Here is a 5,316-nt window from a genome sequence, read left to right as displayed (position 1 = left end):
TCTCTTATACACATGACCAGCGTGGAAAGAAAGCTTGGGCAACAACGCGAAGAATCATGCAGCGTGGTCGCGAGCTTCTTTTTGTCCAGTGCACTCTGACCCGGTGTTGTTTACAAATCTGAAGGGTCAACTTGTGACCTGGGCCTTGTTACGAGTGATTAATTACACCTTGAGGCAAGGTGTAATTGAAATATCCAGTAAAAAAGGTGGGTTTTTGGGCCAGATGTTTTTCTAATTTTCTATACCCAGGGGCATTATTTAATTGCCGCACGCGACTGCTCAGCTGGTGGTACCCAGTTAAATTTTACTCGTCCGAATTGGCCCACTGTCATTATATCACATGTTGTTGCTGAGTCATAATCTTCATTATCATCTGAGAAAACTAATCAATAGTTTTCCCTTTAAATCCATTTATACAGGTATGTCATAATCCTTTATCCAATGTTTTACATCTTAAGACACCATTTGTCATATTTTTATGTTTTAACTTGTATTAATCATGCTTTATTTTAAAGAAATAATAGTTTATTTTTCATTGAATAGCCCAGTGCTTTGTTTTAAGTGCCAGCAGGCCAAGATTTATTGTAGATGATTAGTTTACCATGCAAGGTCACAATGACCCTGTTCATGGGTGCTGTCTCTGGAATGCTGGACTATAGCTAGAGTACAGTAACCACAGATTTTATATTTAGATTTAACTTAGTCCATTTAATCATGATTTCTTTATGGTCGTTTAATGTATTTTAACATGAATAATGACAATATAATGGCAATAATGTTACTGTCATGTGAATATATAATCGGTGCTTCACAGTGATGTTTTATGGTTTTATACTGATATGATTAGGAGTAAACGGCTCTAAATAGGAAGTTTATATTTCTTTTGATACTAAATTGTTAACTTGTTTAATTGTACTCACATACAATTAAAAACCATGGAATTAGTTAATTGATTAAAGGAACCTAATCTCAGGCGTTATATCGTGTTATGCACAGAGGGTTAGCTTTCTCCTGTATGATTATGCCTGTTTGTTTAGTGAAGCATTCGCTGACCTTAAAGACCGTCTGACAAGCTGAACTATAATAATTTATATCATAAGAAAATGATTACATACTAATGATTAATAAATCGCGCTTGAAGACCTTAAATGAACTATCTTGCTCATTAAAAACAACTTTAAAAAATGCTCGATTTTTCGATTTTGCCAAATCTTAAAAATCGCCAAGGTCAAGTTAATACGTCATCACGCCCCCAACCAAAGACGATGCCATTCACAAACTTCTAGCTCTCATACAACGAATGCAATTAACGCGATGGCGGAGGGAAATTCAGATAGTGAATTAAGTTTAAATTTAGACTGGTCTTGTCGTCGTTCGAAGAGGATGTAAATGAAACGAAGAGGATAACGTTGGTACAAACGCTTATTTATTTGAACCAGAATATAGAGAGGAAGAAGCTACAAATACAGACGAAGACATTGGCGTAGGCATTCGTAGGCTTTTGAATACCGAGTGGTAAGAAATTGGCGCGAAGTGCCTATCATACGCCCACCCCCTGTTTAGGTATGGGAGACGTTCTCGCTCTCTTGATGCACTACATCTCGGCGTAGGCCCATAGGCATAGAAACTTGATTTCTACCTTTACGATAATGCATGTTTATTTTAACATAAGCCTAAATTTTGTTCGACCTTTATCACCCATCCTAGTGTACACGTATATTAGGGAGGTTTTGCCTAGGCCTACCTAATTAATAATGATAATAATAGAGTAGGCCTAGGCTAGGCCAAGGCACGTTTTTTTTTATAGAAAGCCACGGGGAGTTTTTATTAAATAAGTAGGCCTACTGTAGGCCTATGCCTATATATACAGGCTGGGGTAGGGGTAGGCCTAGGGTTAGACATTTAAAAGTACATCTGTAGGCCGTCAAGGGTCCTGACTAGTTCGCACCGATGTTTGCGTTTTAAAATGTAGCCTAGGCCTAGCCCTACTCAGCACTAAATGAACGGATTTCTTGCAGGTGTTTGTGCACAAGGTGTGGCATAATGCCTACAATGAAAGAGTCAAAATGCTGCATGGAATATAAACAGATGCAAGACAAGATGGTCCGTGCTGGTATGCAAGGTGGATGTATAACATCTCATCCTGGATTTGAACATGTTTGTTTAAATGAATGGGTGTTACAGCTTACCTACTTATCGTATCGGCAGCAGTATGGGGTGCGAGCCGTGTTACCACATTCAAGAGAAGAGTAAGTAATTCTGATTAACCTTTTAATAAAATTTATTAATGTGCTAGGCCAAATAAAACTACTTTAGTTTCACATCCCCGTCTCATGAAAAAATTTATTATTCGCTATTTAAAAATAAAAAACTAATTTTTCCATGGACAATAAACAAAATTAGTATCTGAAAGAATGATGTCTATCCTAAGAAGGGGTGTGAACATATGGCAGAAATACATTACAAAGATTCATTTTACTTCTTTTAGTAGCAAATACCCACACCAAAAAATAATTTCTAATTCTGTCACGTGAAACAGACAATTAATTTTATTTGGTCTTGTATTAAAACAAGTTTCAAAAAGTTTATGCTGTTGCATACTGAAAGGTAGGATGATTGGGGAAAAGTTATTGGTATAATATGTAAATGTATGATATTGTTACTGTATTTATATCTGATATTTACTTTCACAGGCAATACAGACACATTGCATACAGAAATCTGGTCCGCTTCTGCTATGCTATTTAGGCAGACTCAACAGAGTTGCTCTACCAGCCTGTGCTGTGCTTAAGATATGCAAGGCATTTCCAAACCCAGAAGAAGAGGGTTACACAGGATTCAAATTAGGAAAGTTAGAAGAAATATAATTATAAATTTTATAGTGTAAATTTCCACTGATGAATATAACCGAGCAGCGGGTAAATAAACTTAATTTCTTACCACTTGGTATTCAAAGCATATGACGGTCTGCGCAATGTCTTCGTCTGTATTTGTAGCTGCTCCTGCTTCTCTAAATTCATTTGCATCATCTTCGAATGGTATAAAATGGTAGTCTCTAAAATTAAACTTAATTTGCTTCTTATCAGTAATCTTTCCCATCAGCCTAACAGAACAAAATTCCTGTAGTTCATTATAATTACTGTATTGTGTATGCTATGTGCTTGTTTGTAAACTTGACATTTTGGTAAAATTAATGAATAATTGGCACACTGCCCTAATTCAACTTTTATTATTTATTTATTATTAAATTTTATTTAATAATATAATATAATTTTAACTGGTGGTCATGGCTTAAAGTTTGATTCTAAACTTATTTTGGCCTCTTTCCACACACTTATTATTATTCTTATTATTTCTTTTTACTATTAAGTATTTTCTTTGTGCAGTAATATGTATGTGTATGTGTGTGAATAAATTAAATGAAAAAAAAAAAACCAAAACAAACACAGACTATATAATTGCTTCTCTTTTGTTAAATAATGGCTCTGAAAAGAGCCTTTTGGTTTGAGTGTCTTGTTTATGTGAGACTGGTAAATCTTGACAGATGTTTAGCTATTGCTACATCTTTCTCTGTTCTGCTAAAGGCTGAACAAACAGGTGGTGGTGGAGAACTGAGTTGTGGAATGGAGAGTTGTAGGTCTTTCGTCCCACTGCTACACAGCTGGATTGCCTCTGCTATAAGTTCATCAACATAATCTGTAAACAAACGTTTTGGAGTTTAAATTGTATTGAAAGATCACATGACTTAACTACATTTTCATAAGCAACTAAAAATTTTCAAGTTAAGCTTACCATAAGTAGCCTCAGTCAACACTTTTTGCAATGTATATCCACCACTTTTAGATCTTGAATAAACTACAGAGTATCTGTCATTTCCTTTTCCATCTTTCAAAGCAATTCTGCCTGCATTTTCATTATAATGCAACGTTGCTATTATCACCCTAAAAATTAAATGACATAAGTTTGACAAGTTGTCCGTTTAGGTCATTCCATGCCAATTCAACGTGGCCGCGGAAGTCACCGTCTCGGATTTTGTTTAAATTTTCATGGTTTGTTTAACTTTAGTAACTAAGAAAAATCCGAAATTTCAGCTCAATCGGACCAATACTTTACGAGATACCGGTGTCCAAAAAAGGGGGCGTGGCACCCATTAGAGCCGCCGACGACATCGTTATTTGGATTCTTTGATTTTTGAAGTGTCATAACTTTTTTTCTAGGTCACCTACAAAGCTAAAAATCACAGTACTTGCTCAGCTTTTTGTGTAGATTCAGATTCTGCATTAAAATAATTACTTAGAAAAATACTTTTTGAATTATGCACTATAAAACATGGCTTCAGAATGAACGTGACCAGGCTTTCAGCAATTTTTGCTTGCCCATATCTCAAACACTAGAAGATCTAACCCAAAACTGTTTTTGATTTCTTGTACCCTACTAACTTCTGTTTAAGTAAAGTAAATATGGGCATAAACCAAGCATAAATACTACCCAATAGGTGCCTCCCATTATGGTCCAGCCAGAAATTTGAGAAATAAGGGTAGTCGCATTTGGTGGTAGAACCGAATGTGGATTTTGAAATATCAAGTTCAATATATGTTACAATCATAATATTAAAAACATTATTGTATATTTACCATCTTCTTGAAATGTTTTACAGGTCAAAATTACAAATAATCACTGCCGATGTGGTCGTTATTTTGATTCTTTGATTTTTGAAATGTCATAACTTTTTTTCTAGGTCACCTAAAAAGCTAAATATCACAATACATGCTGAAATTTTTGTGTAGAATCAGATTCTGCATTTAAATAATAACTTAGAAAAATATTTTTTGAATTATGCTCTGTCAAATATGGTTTCAGAATGAACGTGACCAGGCTTTCACCAATTTTTGCTCACCCATATCTCAAAAATAGAAGGCCTAACCCAAAACTGTTTTTGATTTCTTACACCCTACTAACCTCTGTATAGGTAAATTAAATATGGATATAAACCAAGCATAAATGCTATCCAATAGATGCCTCCCATTATGGTCCCGCCAGAAATTTGAGAAATAAGGGTAGTCGCGTTTGGTGGTAGAACCCAATGTGGATTTTGAAACTTTAACTTGAAAGTTTGGCATGATCAATTTCAACAAATGTTTCAATCAGAATATTAAGAATATTATTTTATATTTATCATCTTTTTGACATACCGGTATTTTACACGTCAGAATTACACATAATCACAAATTTTTGGCTGTCAAATGTCTATTCTTGAAATTTAATATATATATATTTTTAGCATATGCTAAACTAACACTACAGTTTGTACCAAAA

At 34.7% G+C, this 5,316-nt stretch overlaps 1 protein-coding gene and 1 long non-coding RNA gene across 2 annotated transcripts in view; one reads left to right on the top strand and one right to left on the bottom strand.

Moving 5' to 3' along the window:
* Positions 1–3,847, bottom strand: part of LOC117104026 (lipoyltransferase 1, mitochondrial-like) — a 25,012-nt gene extending 21,165 nt beyond the window's left edge. The window contains exon 1 of the mRNA XM_033244710.1: positions 3,793–3,847. The gene's annotated coding sequence lies outside the window, so the exon portion shown is untranslated. The remainder of the gene's footprint in view (positions 1–3,792) is intronic.
* Positions 699–3,434, top strand: LOC117104118. The gene is made up of 3 exons (XR_004444704.1): positions 699–1,515; positions 2,019–2,249; positions 2,694–3,434. It is a non-coding gene; the product is annotated as an uncharacterized LOC117104118 (long non-coding RNA).
* Positions 3,848–5,316: the final 1,469 nt, after the last annotated feature.

The sequence above is a fragment of the Anneissia japonica genome, unplaced genomic scaffold (genome assembly GCF_011630105.1).
Source record: "Anneissia japonica isolate Jap-2015-1 unplaced genomic scaffold, ASM1163010v1 scaffold483_len1788099_cov177, whole genome shotgun sequence".
Classification (NCBI taxonomy): Eukaryota; Metazoa; Echinodermata; class Crinoidea; order Comatulida; family Comatulidae; genus Anneissia; species Anneissia japonica.
The sequence above is the reverse complement of the archived record's forward strand: the minus strand, read 5'-3'. Positions and strand labels throughout refer to the sequence as shown.